Here is a 21,943-nt window from a genome sequence, read left to right as displayed (position 1 = left end):
ATTGTTTTCATTCAAAGTTCCTAAAGTATCTAAGTGAAGTACCTTACATTTAAAGTATTAACTGTAAATCTTGAACCTGTAGTTCTTAAAATAAACTAAGAAACTATATTTTTCAATATAAAAGCCTATTGGCCTGGAGTAAGTCTTTGAGTGTGTGTTCCTCATTTATTGCCTGTGTGTGTTCAACAAATGCTTAGCACTACCCTCTGATAAGCCTACTGCTCGACCACACTACCAAAAAATAGAGCATTAGAATTATCTACTTTTGCCACTATCTTACCTTTAAGGGGAACCCTTGGACTCTGTGCACACTACTTCTTACTTTGAAATAGTATATACAGAGCCAACTTCCTACATAGAGGAATTGATTGAGGGAACAATTGGACTAAACATAATTTATTCATACAGTGAAGAGGAATTGCGCTTCTTGTGCAAGCTAATTACCAACAAAGCAGGATTGGTACACCAGAGATTAGCAGATCTAGCAGAGAAATACGACATAGAGATTGAGAAAATGAAGCATTTGAGGAGAAGTTACTGTTTAGAATTTGAGCCCAAAGATATTGAGAATATGAGAATACCGGGAATTAAAATTCACATTAAGGAATTGATCCAGACCATTCAGATGTAGATAAATGGGATGGCAGATGGATAAAGAAACGAGACAAGAAGGAAATGCAAATTTAACTGCTAGTGTACAGCAGACTGATAAGCCAGTAAAAACACTAACAATAAGAGATATTCCAGGAGGGAATTTTGTACATGTCCCTTGGAGCAGAAGTGACATTTTGTCATTTACAAATGATTACCCGAGGTTTGGAAAGAAGCCAGCGGAATGGTACCAACAAACAGGTAGGTTTGTGAAACTTGCAAAATCCCTGTGGGAAGATTTAAATACCCTAATAGAAATAGTGGTTTCAGCAGACTTATGGGATGATTGCAAAAGGAGTGTAGATTGGCCGACAAGAGAGTCCCCACAAGATCCAGCTACAGATGTACCATCTCCAGATATAATGAAATACTATTACAAGGTGAATACATTTTTGAAAACGAGAATGTCTTCCAAGGGCATAGATTAGCAGAGAATATACAGGACAGCACAAGAAGGAAGAGTCCATACATGCATACTATGAGAGATTGTTACAAGCATTCAAACATTATAGTGGGACAGAAACAATTGAGCCGAAAGACAGTTTAATTTTTGTTCAAATATGTTAAAGGACTGACCCCTGAGATTAGCCAGATGATTAAGAGTATTTGATTTGTTGACAAGCAAAGCCGATTGATGAAGTATTGCAATATGCTTAATAGTGTAGTGATGAGATTGAATTGAAGCAGATAAAGTTAAAAGAGAAGGCAATAGTGATGTAGATTAAGGTGCCACAATCAGGAATGCAAGGGAGAGTTCTACAGCAGCAGTAGGGAAACATGTGATTTTAAGAATCAGGCAAATGGTAGAGGTTGTGTTGGAAATGGAAATGTGAACCATGGTGTTGATTTGAATATGGTAGTTACCCAGAATGATATGCAGCCTATGAAAAGGATGTTACCTTGTCACACTTGCGGAGGCCTCAGACATTGGAAGCAGGAGCGCCCGATGCTAGGACCGGAAGGTGTTGTTCCATAAATTAATTAAATCAATTATTTTCCAAGCTTGAGAGGATCAAGAATGAAAGGTCAACATTTTAATTTCCAAAATAATGTGAGTCAAGTGCAAGGTCCTCAGCCCATGCAACAAATGCAAGTGCCACATCTGCAGATGCTACAGCCGCAGCAAATGCAACCCCAAGTTCAAACTGTACCTAGACAACAAATTCAGATATCTCAAGCTCCAATGGAACAGCAACAGATGATGCTTACTCAGCAGGGCACAGGTCAAAGGTTTAACATGAATAATAACACAAAACACCAATACCCATTACATAGTGAGGATGAATCGAATGATGAGTGGGTGAGTGAGAATTCGGTTGAAAAAGAATGTATGTAAGCAGCTTCATTACAAGTAGACTAGAAAGGTCCATATGAGAAGGGAAAAGTGAAGGGTCACAAAGTCATTCTTAGTCAACACAGGAACTACATGCTCTACTGTGAGAACCGCAGAAGTTCCCAACTTACCCCTTTCTTGGAAAACAGTCAAGATTGTAGGTGTTGCAAACCAGTATTTGACAAACCCAATTACAGAACCAGTCTTGGTTAAAATTGGAAATTTCAAAGCTTACATAAATTTGTAGTTTGTGACTCGAGTCTGGTTTCCTTATTGGAAAGGCACTTGTTATGCAAAACGAGATGTTCAATTACCTGTTCATATGGTAGGATTGCAATTCACCCAAATAGTGATGATGAAGATGACCAGTCTGAAACAACCAATTGTAATTCAGTAAATGAAGAGTACCCCTTGATCAATTTCTTTCCTGTCTTTACAGTACAAGATCTTCCTTCTGACTACAGTTAAGATGAAAGTATGGGATTGTTTTCAGGGAAAGACATTGGTCTAATTAAAGGGGTTGAGCCAGTTAAGGTCCCAGTCAAGCCAAATGCAGTTTTCCCCCAGATTCCTCAATACCACATGGCACAGGATACTATTGAAGGGATTGCACCTATAATTGAAGAATTTGTAAGACAAGGCGTTCTCAAAGAAGTATTGAGCAGCCAATGTAACTCATCTGTAATGGGATTGAGAAAACCCTGTGGAAAATTTCAGATTGTTCAGGATTTGAGGAAGTAGACAATTCCGAAAAACAAGCAGAGCAACACCCAGACCCAGTAGAAGGAGTTGAGCTGGATCAAAGTCAAACCGATCTGACTCCTCCAAAAGCAATTGCAGTTACTGCAAGTTAAACTCCTGCTGACCAAGGAGAAGCTGAAAGTCCAGCACTGAAAAGAGCATTAACCGAGGGTTCACTGATAGGAGACAAGTGACCAAAGTCACAAGCTAAAAGAAAAGAATCAAAGACAGTGTCAACAATTGAAGAAGAGGTAGACACCGCAAGAAAAGAAGACTTTAGTGATGGGGAGCTAAAAGGAGATTAAAGACTGAAATAAAAACGAATTGCAAATCAAAGGTACACAGGTCTTGAATGGGCATACGCAACAACTAGTGATTGGCAGAGTGAATTCTTGTCATTTTGTTTTGATCGTGAAATCCCAGGTCAATACTTTGGCATGTGAAGTTAGTTTATCAACTGAACTTTGAGAAAATTCAATGAAATTTATAAAAGAAAAGAGACATTGAGACAACCTGAAAAAACTTTTGAAATAAGCTGATTTGACAAGCTGCTAAATTGATTTTGACAAATTTACCGAATTTTAATAGAAGTTCTGGAAAAGAGACTGAATGCGGCATAGTTGAAATTTCTCTCTTCTACTTTCTGATTCTTCATAGATCATGAATAACCACAACTAGTAGGTTAGGAGCTCTAGGTGCTGTAAATATTTATGTATTGGCTTAGCAATTGCATTCTTGATAGCATGCTTGATATTGATTGTGTATGAGCTTTCTAAATAAAGATGGATCTAATCACACCTCTTCTGTAGAAATGACTACACTGGCAGAATTAGATACATTTAGGCAGGATGAGAAATATTTGCACTTAGATAATTCACAGGGAGATCTTTCTTCTGATGTTTTCTATTGCTTGCTGTATGAATATGTAGAGACGATGAATGTGAAAAAATTTTATGTTTGCAAATAGATTCATAATTTTTTCATGCACCTTACACACACCTAAGGTTCCCCAAGTGAAGCCTCGGAGTTTTCCTTTCTGGTCCTGAAGAAACCCCGACTGATCCGTAGGTGACAATATAGACATGAACCATGTTGACTGCTAACGAGGGTTAAAGAAATAATTTTCCTTTCCCTAATTCTCATTTCTTTATGTTGTTTGGAGGAACATTCTTTCCTTGATCACTCCCTTTGTTTTTAATCTTGACCTAGACCCCTTAGTGATAATAAACTGATTAAACAGCAGGGCCTAGAGTCAAGTTTAACACACCATCTCCAGCCCTTAACTTCCCCTTGTAGGTTAGAGTCTACTCTTACCCTCGACTATGGCACTTATTAAAAGACCTCTGGCAAAGAGCCCCCTAGAGGGGCCCATCAGGCATTGCAGCCCCAGCCTGATGAGGAGCAGGCCCTATGATGAAGCATGACACCCACTAGGCATGTGAGGGCTTTTGCTTCTATTTATAGAAGTGCCTATTTGACCTGTGGGTTTTCCCTTGGAACAGTGTATCTAAATATTTTGTATTCTGCTCATAAATTTCTTCATCAGTAGAGGAAGGGATAACCTATCACAGCTTGCCATTGATGCATGGAATTAGTTGTGGTTCTTCTATTAACAAGGTTCTATAACCAGGAATACATTCAGTATTTTTATTCAAATTATGATTTAGTGTTTCCTTTTGTTCCTATTATTAAGTACTTGAGTTGCTTGGCTATGGAAAATAAAATAGAATTAGTGAGAGGTTTCTTTGCACCTACATTGACTTTTTGGCACATCTTACACCATAGGAACAATCTCACATGCTTGCTTACACTAGGAGAAAAGAGCTTCTTAAATCAGACTGATGACAGGAGAAAGGCATTAAAGGAGAAAATAGATAAAGGCTTAGTGAAAAGAACATTTAGAAATGACTATGCATTCGGTGAAACAAAAACACAAGGGAAATTAGCTTTAGATGCACAACATGTAGGGAAGCTTTGTATGTATAGACCACAATCCAGAACTGATACATTGTTTGTGGGAACGAGTGAATGCCAACATGTGTTTCTCTTCCAGAGTAAATGGAATTTTATGTCAAATGGACAAGACCCAGCAATTCCAAGGGTTTATTACATGTGTGGACAAAATGCTTATTACGTCTTCCAAGAGGATGGTATGGCATATGCTACTGGGGAATTGTTTTCCCAAAGATTTATCAACTTGAGCACTAGAATGAGGTGTTTATCAACTTGCTAGACCAAAGAGAGAATCTTACTTTGGCATAATTGGAAATACTTTTGGAGCAAAGATTCCCTCAGTGGAAGTTATCCTAAATTCTTGGAAGATTCGAAAGTTATCTACTATTGTGGCTAATGTGCTGACTAGTTTTTCAGCATCCATGGTCTTAATGGACACGGAAATGGCTATGGTACGATCTGTGACTCTTCAGAACCGCCTTGCGTTAGACATCCTTTTAGCAAAGGAGAGCAGAGTTTGAAAAATGCTGACATTCCTGATAATAGTAGAGAGATTAAAAGCTTTATTAATAATTTGACTAACATTAACTCTGACTTGAAAGTTCTGAAAAAACCTGGAGTTTGGGAAAAGGTTGGCAAAGGTTTTGCTTCTGTGGGAAATTGACTGGGAAACCTAGGGAAAGGTATAATTGTGAAAATATTGCAGATAATATTGATTATTATAATTTCTATCATTGGATTATGAGGAATTCATAAATTGTTTACTGTGATTAAAAGGCAGAAGATGAAAAATGAGCAGAGGAGAGAAGAAATTAAGTTAGAAAGATACTTTAGAGAAAATTGGGGAAATAAGAGAAATGCCAAAAGTTATAATGAAGCAACATTTTAGACTACCAAAATTGTGTTGAGTGGTGTAAAGTTTGATGACACATTTAGTCACCAGAGGAGGGATTGTGAAAGCTGAATTCATTACTAATAAATTTGCATTGATTAATAGCTAAGAATTTACATGAATTAGACTAAAGTAGAGAAAACAGTGTGTCATGGAAAATGTGCCCACTTGAGTGGCCACCATTACATGTACGACATTAACAAAAAATTGCATTAATAGTTTAAATGATGTGCACATGTAGAATAAAATGTATTAGTGGATCATACTCATGTATTAATGATAGGTACTTGTTTAATTTTATTAGGCATAGAGTAATTGTGAAAATTTGGGCCTAGTCGCCATAGCCTCATGTTTATGGCCTAAATAAATGTTCGTAAATGTTTTTGACAGAAAGTTAACACTTGTCTATTGTTCACGCGGAGCTGACCAAATAAATTTTAATCTTGGAATGTTAAACAAGTTAATGGCTTAAACTTTCTTGTGAGAACTGTCTGCTGAAATGTACTGTACTACGAATTGATACTATTGTTACCTTGATATGTGAGAAACCAATGTTCCCAGGCTTGGACAAAGACTTCAGTGACTGGAGCTATGATTGCAACTAAATTGTTACTTGACGAAACTGGTGATGGTAACGGGAGAAGTGGAGTCAATTATCGGCATGTGAAAGACTGTCTAGTTATATCATAGATTTAGAAAATAATGTTTATTGGTTTTACTGTGAACACCTGATATTCTGACCAATGGCGATGTGAGAAAGTATTTTAGGGATTTTAGTTTAACCCTGAATACAGAGAGGGGAGAGAGCAGTTCTGTAAGTTAATCTTTTCCTAGGCAGTTGCTGTTTTAGTTCTTTTCTATCCTGTCTTGTTCCAGTCCCGTGCAAGGAGCACAGCACTTCCTGATGTCCCTTTTCTTTACTTTAGCCTATAGTTTAATTGCAAATTTCATTGATGCTGTTTCTTAGCTTGATGCCCTTTCTAAGTTGGTTCAGTTAACTTAAAGCCCAACCGTGGCTGAGCCACTCCCTTTCACTGTCCTTTGCTGAAGCTGACCAGACGGATGTCCAACTGATGAAGAAATCACAGCTTGCTGATCCATTCAGGGGAGGTATATCAAAATGCTACTGTTTCTGTTATAGATTTTTGCTCTTTTCCTTTAGGTACCAACCACTATTTTGAGCCCTAGCTAGATGTTTTCCAAATTAACTTTTGACTAAAATTTACTTTTGCATGAAGCCCAAACATGCCATCCTAATTGCAAGGTTAGTTAGTATGCCATGTGTTAACAAATGTGATTAACTAAGAATTGATTTTGTTCACCTGCCAACTAGATGTACCCTATATCGATTGTTCAGTTATTGTGGCTTTTAATATGTATTGTAACTCTTGAATGTTTGATGATAAATGCTTTGGTTAGACTGAGATTCACATTGCAGCACACTTAGAAAGTTGAAACAGAAGGATAAATAAAAAATGTTCTCCTCGTTGCACCTCTGGTGGGAAGGTGTACCATTTGGGCGCATTCTCAGGTCTACCAATGTTGGTAAACCTGGAAATGCCTCAGATACATGAATGGATACATGGGAAAACCCATGTTCCACCCATGTAATGCCCCCACACCATATAGTAACACAGGGCAGCAACTTGTGCTGCCTTGCTCTACTCCAGATTTACCAAGCCACGCAGGGCCATGCAAGGTGGCCTTGCATGGCTTGGTAATTCTCATTTAGCTTTTGCACTGCCCTTGTGTTATATTGAGTGTTGCAGGGGTGACGCAAAACTTTGGTAAATCTGACCTATGGTTTCTACAGCCTAATCCTACTGGATATATGATAGTCATATTTTTGAACTTCTTTGACCAGAAGATGGCAACCGATGGAAGGCCCAGATACAGGTCATTATAACAGCTCAACCTGGAATTGATTGTATCACCTACCACTAAGGCTCTGTTTCACTTTAGCGGAGGAAGGATAGGTTTTAATTTGGTCAACTAGAAGGAAGCATGTCCTGCCACATCTCCTATTTGGGTTTGAAAGGCATGTCCTGCTCAAAAATAAAGCCAATAGATTTTTTATGCATGTGACAAGGATAGGTGTTTGACCCAACACTGATGTTGAGTGGTGGGGGTTTCGTTTCCTAAGGTGATTGCTCCAAGGACAATAACGCGGTTTTGTTGCTGTTTGGATGCAGCTGACTTGGATTCATCCAGATTTTGATTTTCGACAGGGATTCCTGCAGGGTGTAAACTGAATTCAAATTGTTAGAAGACTGAATGTACACCTGTGTGTCATTAGCATATGCTTGCACTTAGACGTTTGAGTTGATAAACAGGTCAACAAGTGTGGCAATATAGACATTAAATAGCACTGTTGAGGGGAGAACCTTGGCCGAGCCCACAGGTTGAAGACCTTCAAGGAGATCTAAAGCAGCTGGACCAGAATTGATGTACCCTTTGAGGCAGGTTTGTATAGCTTTAACCTTGCTCAGAGGGATGCGATTCTGACCTGACTGAGGATTCTCCTTGTCCAAGGTGTAATCGTTAATCCTTGGAATGCCTGCTGAAACATTTGGAGGCATCTCTGTGAGCGCAATACACCTCCATTCATTTTTTGTGTCAGGCAAATTAATTTACACTGTGGTATTTTATATTTCTTTAAATGTTCAGCTTTGGTTAAAAGTAGGACTTTTTTAACAAACCAATAAAAAATAGGTACAATATGACAAAACTCACCCTGGAGGTGCAGTTCGTCACAGTCCCCACCTCATTGTTCAGTCTACAGTGGGAAGTGGAAGAAAACTAGAGTTGTATTAGCTTGAAAAAGGGTGCTTTATTTCTGAAGCAGAGCAAGTTCACATAGCTTATACTTCAGCCGGTCTGCACAAAGTTAAATGCCTTTCCAGCAAAGTAAAATAGACACTTACTACCCCTCCACACATAAACAACTTAACCACCCCTTTCAGCACTAAAGACCCAATATCAGCCCCATTCCTGCACACCCTCATGACTGCCCGCTCGAGGCCCACGGCTGCTACGTGATTGTTTTTCTAGATTCTGTCTCTCACCCCTTGATTGCCGTAATCATTTCTTGACATGCAGGTTAAACATTATCCAAGCTTTTTTTTTCCACCACCAGCCAAACCCTCTTCTGAGGTGTTCTTTCTGTCTCTGGCCACCTCACTCGCAGTTCTTTACCCAGCCCTACATTGCCTCCCTCGGGTAAATCCTTTTCTTCAACAATAAACAAAATCCGGACGCATGCACTGTACCTTGCAAAATCCTGATATTTCTTCTTTTGCCTCTTTCTTGGCTGAGCCTATGGGCGCTGGCCTTGTTGACTCCAGCAAAATTCTCCTGGGCAACAACTGCATGCACGTCACATCTGCCTTCCACCATCTATTACAGACCGCCTTCATTTCACTCTTAATCACCCTTATGAGGTCCAACTATGTCTGCAGAAACACATTTTTCTCACCTATAATAATAATAATGAGGTACACCTTCAGTCACTTGTCACTCGGGCGGCAGTTGTAGGCAACCGCTACCCCTCTCTCTTTTGTCCTTGTCCAGGCTATCACACTGCCACCTTCTCAAAGCCCAGACATAAAATATTGTCCATGATGCAATTACACTACACAATAAACTAGTTTCAAACTCGTCCTCCACACTTGGCCTGATGCACTCCCATATCCTATCTCACCTCCATCTACCCAACCCTTTCAGACTCCTCTCTCCAAAACTCAAGCAAAAATCCTCGGTGATAAACTCTATCCATCCCTTCTGTTGCCCAAACCCTTAAGTGCTATGGGACTTCTTTTAGCCTCTGACTTGAGAGATTTTCCCCAAGACTGCCTGTTTGCATTCTTGGTCGATGCTATCAACGATCCTTCTGCCAACTACAATGCCCTCACAGTCCTACCCTACTGTCACAAATATCCGAGTATCTAAGTTACCCACTACCTGCTTGAGTGCAGAATCGCAGCTACTGTGACTGACAGAGGGAATCGGTCATGTTATTTTCAAGGACAATATGTGACAGGCTCAAAACATAACCTCCCGTTTGAGGCATGTCAACACCAGCTCTCTAAAAAGTCTCCCATTCACCGCTCGTCGTTATATTGTTCATCACTCTCACCATAGTCCCATTATTAATCATCAAGCTGGTTTTCTAGTTAGACAACTCCTTGCCCCACATTTTTATAGGCAGCCCCTTCGGGGAAAAAATAAAAATGCTATAACGTGTGTCAAACCTTGTTTAATCAGCCAGGGGGAAGCAAGGGCTTTTTGATCTTTACTGGTGGGTGTTTAGGGTTGTTTGCCTCTGATTGTCTGAGGTCTATTCTACTATGGCTTTGCAAACTGAGCCAAGTATAGCGCCTTCAGTACTTGATTGTCATCTCAGCACTTAACAAACACACATAAGTGTAATAAATGATTGTCTAACCCTGTGCTTGACTTTCATAAGAAAAGTACTTTAACGCACACTTAGAACTAAGTACTATGCATAAGAGAATGTATAGAATCAGATTTAGTGTCCTGGCACTGGAAGATGCACCCTTCCCTTCTATTGCCCCTTGTCGCCTCCTTTTAGTCTTGTTGGTTCCGTTCCCAAGTCAATACCTAGCTTCATTACCTCCATACATTAGTTATTGTGCACATCCTTTCTTTCAGTTCACTGTTTCTCACCCAACAAGTGTTTCAGTCCATAACTGGTCAGCTCTCCTCTTATACTCATCTGGTTTATGTCCTCCAGGCAGAACACAAGCCAGCAGTTCCTCTTAGCCTCCTCGGCAGTCACATCTGTGTTGATGCGCAGGTCCAAATGTAGAGGACGGGTGCTTGCTGAAGTGTGGAATGTCTCACAACTGTTCCAGTGTTCAGGACCACATTTATGGGGCCACCAAAAGGTTTGGTTCAATTAGGAGCTAAGGTCCTGCACGGGCTGCACTCCCTGGATTAGGACCATGGCTTAGGGCATGTCTAGGTCTCAGGTCATGCAACAGCTCAGCTCATGCCACAGATTCATCATTAGTGAACAACAGTTCAGGTCATGCAGCAGCTTCATGATTCAGTCACGGCTGCTCAGTTCACACTGCAGCTTCAGGATCCAGGCACAGCAGCTCAGGTCATGCTGCAGATTCATGAATTGGAGCACAACGGCTCAGGTAATGCCACAGCTACAGCTTCACAATTTCCACCAGAAACCAGTGGAGAGTCTGGGGCCCACCAGCATCAGGGAACAGGGATCACTCTCCACTGTCTTCCTCTTCTTCAGAGCCACAACACCACAGTCATGCTGGACCTAGCTCCTTCTGGACAGCCACTCCTCCTGCAACTTTGTCAGTCTCCTTCCCTCTCTCAGCAGACAACATGCTTCTGGGCTCTTTAAGATAGGTGAGAAGCTCTTCATGAAAGGGGTAGACTCAGATGATATACCCTTACCTCTGGAAAGCTAGATGTCAGGCAGACGCCAGCTTTGGTTGTGCAGTCATATGAGTACTCTGAGGGGCACTCTTTTGCTTAGTCATAGAGAACGTGGAACGGGAACAGCAAGTGAGTCAGTTGGTCCCACTTTTATACTATAAAAAACAGACAGGCAATGTGTATCCACTCTCCGCACTTTCAAATTTGGCTTGACAGGGTTCTCTTTAACCCCTTCGCTGCCAGGCCTTTTCCTTCTCAGGTGCCAGGCCTTTTTTAGGCTATTTGGGGCGGGCGCGCTTAGGCCCTCATAACCTTTTGCCCACATAAGCTACCCACACCAAATTTGCTTCTTTTTTTTCCAACATCCTAGGGATTCTAGAGGTACGCAGACTTTGTGGGTTCCCCTGAAGGAGACCAAGAAATTAGCCAAAATACAGTGAACATTTCGTTTTTTTAAAACAAATGGGGAAAAAGGGCTGCAGAAGAAGGCTTGTGTTTTTTCCCCTGAAATGGGCATCACCAAAGGGTTTGCAGTGCTAAAATCACCAGCAGACTTGAATCAGAAAACCCAATTTTCCAACACAATTTTGGCATTTTACTGGGACATACCCAATTTTTATGATTTTTTGTGCTTTCAGCCTCCTTCCAGTCAGTGACAGAAATGGGTGTGAAACCAATGCTGGATCCCAGAAACCTAAACATTTCTGAAAAGTAGACACAATTCTGAATTTAGCAATGGGTAATTTGTGTAGATCCTACAAGGGTTTCCTACAGAAAATAACAACTGAAATAAAGAAATATTGAAATTGAGGTAAAAAAACAGCAATGTTTCTCTACCTTTTACTCTGTAACTTTTTCCTGCAATGTCAGATTTTTGAAAGCAATATACTGTTATGTCTGATGGACTCTTCTGGCCGCGGGGATATATAGGGCTTGTAGGTTCATCAAGAACCCTAGGTACCCAGAGTGAATAAATGAGATGCACATTGCAGTGGGTTTTCATTCTATACCGGCTATACAGCAATCCATTTGCTAAAATATAAAGAGTGAAAAATAGGTATCAAGAAAACCTTTGTATTTCCAAAATGGGCACAAGATAAGGTGTTGAGGAGCAGTGGTTATTTGCACATCTCTGAATTCTGGGGTGCCCATACTAGCATGTGAATTACAGGGCATTTCTCAAATAGACGTCTTTTTTACACACTGTCTTATAATTGGAAGGAAAATTTTTAGAGAAAGACAAGGGGCAATAATACTTGTTTTGCTATTCTATGTTCCACCAAGTTTCCCGATAAAAATGGTACCTCACTTGTGTGGGTAGGCCTAGCGCCGGCGACAGGAAATGCCCCAAAACACAGTATGGACATATCACTTTTTCCCAAAGAAAACAGAGGTGTTTTTTGCAAAGTGCCTACCTGTGGATTTTGGCCTCTAGCACAGCCGACACCTAGGGAAACCTACCAAACCTGTGCATTTTTGAAAACTAGAGACCTAGGGGAATCCATGACGGGGTGACTTGTGGGGCTCCCACCAGGTTCTGTTACCCAGAATCCTTTGAAAACCTCAAAATTTGGCTAAAAAAACGTTTTTCCTCACATTTCGGTAACAAAGAGGTCTGGAATCTGAGAGGAGCCACAAATCTCCTTCCACCCAGCGTTCCCCCAAGTCTCCCGATAAAAATGATACAGCAATTGTGTAGGTAGGCCTAGTTCCTGTGACAGGAAATGCCCCAAAACACAACGTGGACACATCAAATTTTTCCACAGAAAACAGAGGTGTTTTTTGCAAAGTGCCTACCTGTGGATTTTGGCCTCTAGCTCAGCCCGCACATAGGGAAACCTACCAAACCTGTGCATTTTTGAAAACTAGAGACCTAGGGGAATTCAAGATAGGGTGATTTGGGGGGCTCTCACCAGGTTCTATTACCCAGAATCCTTTGCAAACCTCAAAATTTGGCTAAAAAAACACTTTTTCCTTACATTTCAGGAAAAGAAAGTTCTGGAAACTGAGAGGAGCCACAAATTTCCTTCAACCCAGCGTTCCCCCAAGTCTCCCGATAAAAATGGTACCTCACTTGTGTGGGTAGGCCTAGTGCCCGCGACAGGAAATGCCTCAAAACACAAAATGGACACATCACATTTTCTCAAAGAAAACAGAGGTGTTTTTTGCAAAGTGCCTACCTGTGGATTTTGGCCTCTAGCTCAGCCGACACCTAGGGAAACCTACCAAATCTGTGCACTTTTGAAAACTAGAGACCTATAGGAATCCAAGATGGGGTGACTTGTGAGGCTCTCACCAGGTTCTGTTACCTAGAATCCTTTGCAAACCTCACAATTTGGCTAAAAAACACTTTTTCCTCACATTTCGGTGACAGAAAGTTCTGGAATCTGATAGGAGCCACAAATTTCCTTCCACCCAGAATTCCCCGAAGTCTCCCGATACAAATGGTACCTCACTTGTGTGGGTAGGCCTAGTGTCCGCGACAGGAAATACCCCAAAACACAAAGTGGACACATCACATTTTCTCAAAGAAAACAGAGGTTTTTTTGCAAAGTGCCTACCTGTGGATTTTGGCCTCTAGCTCAGCCGGCACCAAGGGAAACCTACCAAACCTGTGCACTTTTGAAAACTAGAGACCTACAGGAATCCAAGATGGGGTGACTTGTGGGGCTCTCACCAGGTTCTGTTACCTAGAATCCTTTGCAAACCTCAAAATTTGGCTAAAAAACACCTTTTCCTCACATTTCGGTGAAATAAAGTTCTGGAATCTGAGAGGAGCCACACATTTCTTTCCACCCAGCACTCCCCCAAGTCTCCTGATAAAAATGGTACCTCACTTGTAGGCCTATTGCCCGCGACAGGAAACGCCCCACAACACTATCTGGACACATCAAAATTATCAAATAGAAAACTACCTGTTTTTGCGGGGCACCTTCGTTTTTGGTTCTGGGCTCAGCAGCCATCTAGGAAAACCTACCAAACCCAGACATTTCTGAAAACTAGACACCCGCGGGAGTCAAGGGAGGTGTGACTTGCGTGGATCCCCCAATGTTTTCTTACTCTCCTCAGCAAACCTCAATATTAGATTAAAAAATCAATTCTTTTCCACATTTCTGTGTGGGATCACTGCACCGGGACAAATTTCCTACCACCCAACGTTCTCCTCAGTCTCCCAGTAAAAATGATACCTCACTTGTGTAGGTGGGCCAAGTGTTTGTGACAGAGAAGAGCCAAAAACACGTCGAAATTAAGGGGGAACCAAAGTGGGTCCAAAAGGGCAGTTTGAAAAAAAAAAAAAACATTTTTAGGCTGACAAGTACAGCAGAAATTTTAGCGGTATAGATGAGACAATGCTGGGTGGTAGGAAGTTTGTGGATTCCTGCAGATTCCGGAAGGTTCCATCACAAAAATGTGGGAAAAATGTGTGCTTTCCAGCAAAGTTGCAGGTTTGCAGGGCATTGTGGGTAAGGAAATGGTGCAGGCGCATGTGAAGCACACCACCCTGGAATCAACTAGATGTTTAGTTTTTAGATGTGTCTAGGTCTTGTGGATTTTTTTACATGGCAGCATCCCAAAGTAAAAAAAATGTGCAGGCCTCACCATCCCAAGTGGGACGATTTTGAGAGTTATCAAGCTCTCATGGCCCAAATGTAAAACAAAAAACAAAAATAATCAAATGTCCTCTTGCTTGCCATGGGATAAGATGTTTCAGTGTGCGGGGGAGAGCTGAAAGACTGTTAACCCCTTCAGTTCGGGTGGGGGCATAACCAGGCCCATACTGGTTGGTAACCACCACCCCACTATTTTCTTTTATTTTTTATTCCCTGGCATCTAGTAGACTTTCTGTCCCCCAGGGTGTGGATCAGGGGTAATTGCCCAATCTGCCCACAGAAATGATTAAAAGTAGTGGACCCAAAAACCCAGACTTTTAGAACACTTCTGGATCAAGAGGAACCTCTGCCAAGGAGAAGAGCAGAAGAGCTGGAGGAGGAGTACTGCCCCTTTACTGTGTGTGATTTGCTGGGGTGTCCTGCAGTTGTACAGGACAAAGACTCGACTTTGCTGTCTATCCTGCTTGTGAAGTTTCTCTAAGGGCTTGAAGTAGAGCTTGTCTCCTGTTGGAAGTCTCATGGATATCAAAGACTTCAGGTTCATCTGCCTACAACACTGGGAACTATGGGGGTTATTACAACTTTGGAGGAGGTTTAATCTGTCCCAAAAGTGACGGTAAAGTAACAGATATACCACCAGCCGTATTACGAGTCCATTATATCCTATGGAACTCGGAATACGTACTTTACTAGGGACCTATTAGTAAATCAAATATGCCAGTCATAGATATCACCAACACAATTTACACAGGGAGCACTTGCACTTTAGCACTGAACAGCAGTGGTAAAGTGAGTACAGACAGTAAACCAGCAAAAACAGAGTCCAGAATATCATAAAAACAGGAGATCAGAAGGCAAAAAGACAGGGGGAAACACACAAAAAGATGCCAAGTCTAACAGAGATCATCTGTGAAAACATTAGGCCACAGACCATTTTTTTAAATTCTACTTTCATAGGAACAGTATTAAAAGTCATCCAGTAAACATTCTATAATAAGAACAAAAAAGATAAAATGCATCAATGATTGGCTGGATGAACCATCAAAAGGGCAAGAGCACATACCCACAGTTCTATATTGACCTGAAGGGAAATATTGCAAACTACGTACAGTGCCACACCTAAAATGAAAAAGGTACGCCACACTCCCACTGCCCCATAACATACGCCAGATAAGGTTCTGTACATAAACTAGATTGAATAATTACGCTGGGACACATTTCAAGCTACCAACAAGCGAGCAAGCTAGCAGGATAATAATGACCACCAATTCTGAGGACTGAAGTCAGTCACTCCTTGCCATTTTCAAAACTCTACGGCCTTGGATTCATTCTCTTCAGCACATTGCTGTGTGGGGGGCAGCATCCAGGGGAGGGGGTAAGTGGTCAGTTGTGGTTGCTGGTGTTGCGGTGCTGTGCTGTTGGCTTTGCTGATGGATTTTGTTGCACTAACCAGTAGCCCAAGTGTTCTATCTGTCTTGCTATTATTGATAATTGACTTGTTCTGACATCATTGCTTGGGGTAAGACCCTTCCTGCTCCCCTGTACTGGTGACTGCTGGGGACTAATAGTCCCAGGATTCCTGAACCTCCTGAGTTATCTCAATTGTGACCATGGGCAAGCATAAACTGGCTCCAGCAGAGGACAGCATTATGAATAACCCTCCAACTGGAACAACACTAGACTCCTTTTTGGTACTGGCAGTTAGTGTAGTTAATAAAAAAATTGAGTTGGCTGAGAGGCTCTTATCTCTTGACATGGGAGAAAGTCCTAGAATTGTTATGCACTGCCTTAAGTCATTGCTTCCAACCACTCACACATTTTCATCTGATGCCCCTGAAGTCACTTCCACAAGCTGTGCACATAGAATTAGTAGTTGTGTAAATAGTAGGATTCAAGTTTGTCTCTCCGATGACTCTGGGTAGATAATTATCTTCTAATGCCTTTGACCTGCCCCTACCCATTAGCCCCTGCAAACCTTCTGCGAGAAAGAGGAGGAAAACCAAAGCAGGAGCCACTTCTGGTTTTTCAAAAAAAGTTGGGACCTTCCACTCGCCTCGCCACCAGATCCTGGAAATCTGCAAATCCGTGTTCTCCTCATGCAGAGTTGGCGCTGCCCAAATATTCTGAAGCAAGAGGGGATGGCTCTAGATTAACATGGGAAGTAGTTTTGGATCAAGTCCAATCTTTAGAAACATCTGCAATTGCTCCCCTTGCAGATACAATAAGCTCTTTGGAAGGGATGATTCGGGATTCATCCCACCAATTGAACCATCTCTCACCACCATCAGTTCCTTCACTCTCACCCACTCAGGCTTCCATCAGCGCTTGTCCCAGCATCAATGTAGACAACCACAATACTATCCAAATACCTTTGCCCCGGCCCTTGCCCTCTGTAGATCCGCCTGCCTCCTTGAGTCTTTTACCACCTAGAACCACAGGATCAGGGGTTGCCCCCTCATCCGGAAAAGCAAGAGCTGAAATTGGGGGCAAGAGGATTGCTGAGGCCTTCTCTGGTACGAGATGTCCATCTATGACTAAGTCTCTATGAACTCAGCAGACCCTGGACTTGCCAACCCAATGTTGCCCCTATGTTGCAGTTCTGCTATGAGTGCCATTTCTGCCAGTTGACAAAGAGGAACCATACTCAGAACTGAAAAACTAAGTGTGCCACTGACTCAGACAGAATATCGCATTTTGTATTCTTGAGTACACACATATACTACTAGTGAGGAAAATCAGGTGGACTGGTCATCATTTAAGTCATCTGAGGGGGATTGTGTGATCATCAGTTGTGGAAATCCAGAATTGCTGTATTGTTTGACCAACTCTGGGGCATGGCTTGGCACTGGGCTTGGCTGTGAGAGATCATCCATCAATATCGTCCCACTAGGCCACTTTTATAAGCCAAGTTTCATCAGCCTAACTAGCTGACCAGGTGGACCTATAGAGGATATAGAGAATTCGTCAACCAGAGCGATTGGATCTTCCATATATTGCTGCCTCTAATAAATTCCTGCCGCTGGCTGGTTAAGTTGCCAATACATGACTTACACTGCCCTTGGATTCACTGAGGGAGTCTGGAACCTTGGCTAAAAGAGAAGTTAAAACTGGGTCTATGACTTTAGTGCATTCTGCACCTGCGGACTGTATTCTGTCTGCTTTAGGAGTCCCTAGTCACAATGATTTGTCGAAACAACACGCACCTAACAATCCTCATCTTATGGCTCCTACTCCTCCATGTGCCACAAATGGCGGTGACACTATTGCCCTGGTGCTCCCTTCTACCACGCTAGTTTCCTGGAAACTTGCAAACATTAAAAATAAACTTGCATGCTCAGAGTGGTGCAGGTTTGTGGACCGATTTGGTTTGTGTATATTCCAGGAAACATGGGCTGTAGCACCACAGTTTCAGACTGGGTTCGCCTGTTTCGACCACCCTACACACTCCTCAGGGCAGGGCAGACCATCGGGAACCTTGCAATATGGCTAAGAACTACTGTGGCTTATACTTCTAAAGTTATCGATCTTGTGTCTCCTGATGTGCGATGTGTACTCTTGCAATTTTCATTGTGTTTGTATAATGTTTATTGTAGGCACGAAGGTAACACGTTGTTTCTAGCTGCTATTGATATAATCAATGTGCATCTTTCCTATTTCGCAGCTGGTGTTTTTAGAATTGTGGAGGGGGATTTCAATTACAATTTTGAACCCCTTGGTATTTCCACAAATGCACTTAATGGAAAGGAGGATGAAGTATGGGCAATTCCTGAGCTTACACTCTAACTTATGAAAAAATTATCTGCAGCTGTTCTGCAATGTAATACCTTAACCTCAATAATGGCCCGCAAGCCTGCAATGGAAGGACCTCATCAGATAAAGAGGGGATGGCCACTTTTAATTGCCATGGTGGGGCTAGTCACATAGACTATATACTGATGAATGTCAGACTATGGTCACAAGTAGTTGTAATGGAGGTAGTTCCCAGGCAGGACAGCGACCACAATACCTTGATCCTCACCTTGAGCTCCCTGGGCCATAGTATTCCTTCTAATGACCTAGATTCCCTAGATAGGAGGCTTTTGCCAAATAACAATTAATGTAGACGGAGTGCTGTTGCTGCTATTCCAACTATACAGGTCTAGCTATATGAGGCCATTGCTATGACTTTGGAAGCAGTTCTGGCCCTAGGAGAGAGTTAATTTGCAGTGTCCTCATGGGAGGATCTTACTGACACCCATCATTCCCTGTTTTGCACCATAAAGGAGCTCTTTCTGGTAGAGGCTAGGACTCTTCCAAAATGGGTTCATGTAGCCAAATGGTACAGAAAGGCATGTAGGGAAGCGAGGACAACCCTGAGGGCTGCCATTAAAGGAGGGTGCAGGGGACTAGAGTTGTAATTCAGGAAGCTAGAGCCTCCTATAAAGCTTTACTGGGTATGGCCAAACAAGATCATGAGATGGCTAGATGGGAGGCATTGCTGGCTGCATTTAAGGGGAAAGACCATTGCTGCTTCTGACAAATTGTGGTAAAAAAAGGTCTTGCAGGAGGCTGGCCTGGTTTCTAGTGGGTACCAACGGTACTTACACCTTATACCAAGTCCAGTTATCCCTTATTAGTGAAATGTAGTCAGTGTCTCGAAGCCAGGCTGTCTAGAGGTAGCTGTAGGCAGAGCAGCCAAGGCTGAATTAGGAGACACGCAATACCATTGTAGTCACACAGTACTCAGACATGAAAGACAATACTTAGTGTTACAAAAATAAAGGTACTTTATTTTAGTCACACAATGCCAAAAATACTTTGGAATCAAGACTCCCTTGGGAGGTAAGTAAATTACACAATATATACACTTGTAACCAAAACAGGTAAGTAAATAGTCAGAAAATAGTGCAAACCGTGAAACTCACAATAGGTTGCAACGGACCTAGGAGGAACACAAACCATATACTAAAATAGTGGAATGCGAAAGTCGGTTTCCCACCCAGGCAAGTGTAGTGTGTAGAAGGGCACTGGAAGTGTAAGAAAACACAAAAGGTACGTGAAATACCCCACACTAGAGCCCAGGAAAGGAGGCGCAAAACATAGCAAGGTTCCTAAAACACACTGGAGTTCGTGATAGAAGATAATTCAAGATTCAGAAGAGACTGCAACACACCAATGATGGATTCCTGGACCTGAGGACCTGTGGAAGAAGGGGACCAAGTCCAAGAAGCACTGAGGAATCCAGGGAGAACAGGAGCCCTTACTAACCCAGATGAAGGTGCAAAAGGAGAACTACCGGTGAGAAGAGAAAGTCAGTAGTGTACCAAAGAAGACGGATGTAGGTTCTTGGTTGGTGCAGAAGATGTCCCACGCTGGATGGATGAAGGCAGTCTGGTTTGCGTTGCTGGATTCCGCCAACACGCCTTGGCACAAGCAAAGCTCGCGGATGGCAGAAAATGTCACTGCCCAGGATCAGCAGGGACTTGGTGGCCTCTACCATGGTGGGGGAGACAGAAGGGGCTCTCAGCAACTCAGAGAGCCCTCAGAAGACCAGGCAGCATGTATGGGAGTCTCACAGCACAGGGACAAAGGAGGTGCAAATGGGGGCCCATGCAGCACAACACAATGGATTCCCATGCCACCGGAGAACCACTCAGGAAACTGTGCGTCGCAGGATGGAGTGCTGGGGTCCTAAGCTGTACTGTGCACAAAGAACTATTTGGAAGGTCGCACACAAGCCTTGGCAACTGAAAGTCATGGGTTTGTAAGGGGGTACTGTCTTGCTTAGGGAGGCAAGCTCTTATATCTTCCAAATTTGGCCAGCTGGACGCTGGGACTGTCGGAGTCCCTTTAGTCCACCACCCGTGTCGCTGGATCCACGCCTGTCATCTGGAGAGGGCACCCAAGCCGCTGGTCATCTCTGCAGAGAGGTGCTTGCTGAAGCAGGGAAGTGACCTTGTCACTTGACTGGAGATTCCTTTGGTGCAGGCTGAAGACAGGCAGTCCTCGGAGGATGCACGATCTGGAAACTGTTGAAGTTGCTGGCAGGAGCTGGAGTTACAATGTTGTAGAAGTCATATTAGCTTCTTTGTTGCAGTTTTGCAGAGTTCCTGGAGCAGTTAGCAGTTGGTCCATCGGTAGACGATGAAGTAAAGGATGCAGAGAATTCCTGCTGGAGTCTTGCAATCTGAATCTGAAGAAACACCCAGAGGAGAGACCCTAAATAGCCCTGAGAGGGGGATTGGTCACCTAACCAGATAAGCACCTATCAGGAGGGGTCTCTGACATCATCTGCTCGCACTGGCCAATCAGATGCTCCCAGAGTTTCCTATCATCCTGAAAACAAGATGACAGAACCCAGGGACACTCTGGAGGAGCTCTGGGCACCACCCCTGGGGTGGTGATGGACAGGGAGTGGTCACTTCCCTTTCATTTGTCCAGTTTCACGCCAGAGCAGGGACTAAGGGGCCCTCAGCGGTGTAGACTGGATTATGCAAGGAGGGCACCATCTGTGCCCTTCAAGAAAATTTCCAGAGGTTATGGGAGGATACCCTTCCCATGCCTGTAACACCTATTTCCAAAGGGAGAGGATGTAATACCCCTCTCCTAAAGGAAATGCATTGTTCTGCCTTCCTGGGATTGAGCTGCTCAAGTCCTAGGAGGGCAGACACCTGTCTGTGAGGTGGCAGCAGCTGGGGCTGCAGTGGAAACCTCAGAAGGCTGGTATGGCAGTACTGGGGCTCCACTGTGGAGCCCCCAGAGTGCATGGGATTGTGCAACCAATACTAGAATCAGTACTGGGGTACAATTCCCAGTTGTTAGACACCTTACTTGGTCCTATTCGGAATTACCATTGTGAAGCAGTGCATATGTATTGACCTATGTACAGTGCACACTTAAAATGGCGGCCCTGCACTCACGAAGTCTGTGAAAATGGGCCTGGATGACGTGGGGGCACCTCTGCTAGTGCAGGGGTGCCCTCACGCACAGGTACTTTGCACTCAGCCTTCAGGGTTGGAAGACCTGATATATAGGTGACTTATAAGTGACCTGGTGCAGTGAAAAGGCCTGCAATGGCAGCCCTGATGAAGTATTTATATGGTCTACTTATGGGTGGAAAAAGAAATGCTGCAGCCATAAGGATTCCCTGGAACCCTAATGCCTTGGGTAGTTATGTACCATATATTAGAGACTTATAAGGGAGGTCCAGTATGCCAATTTGGAGTGAAATAAAGAGTCACTAGTATATATTGACAAATTTGGAAACAGATACAGCATGAGCACTGGAATTCTGATTAGCAGGAGTCCAGTGACAATTTAGAAAACAGTGAAACACACTGACAAGCAGGCCATAAACCA

The sequence above is a fragment of the Pleurodeles waltl genome, chromosome 5 (genome assembly GCF_031143425.1).
Source record: "Pleurodeles waltl isolate 20211129_DDA chromosome 5, aPleWal1.hap1.20221129, whole genome shotgun sequence".
NCBI classification, from domain to species: Eukaryota; Metazoa; Chordata; class Amphibia; order Caudata; family Salamandridae; genus Pleurodeles; species Pleurodeles waltl.
This window is presented reverse-complemented; position numbering follows the sequence as displayed.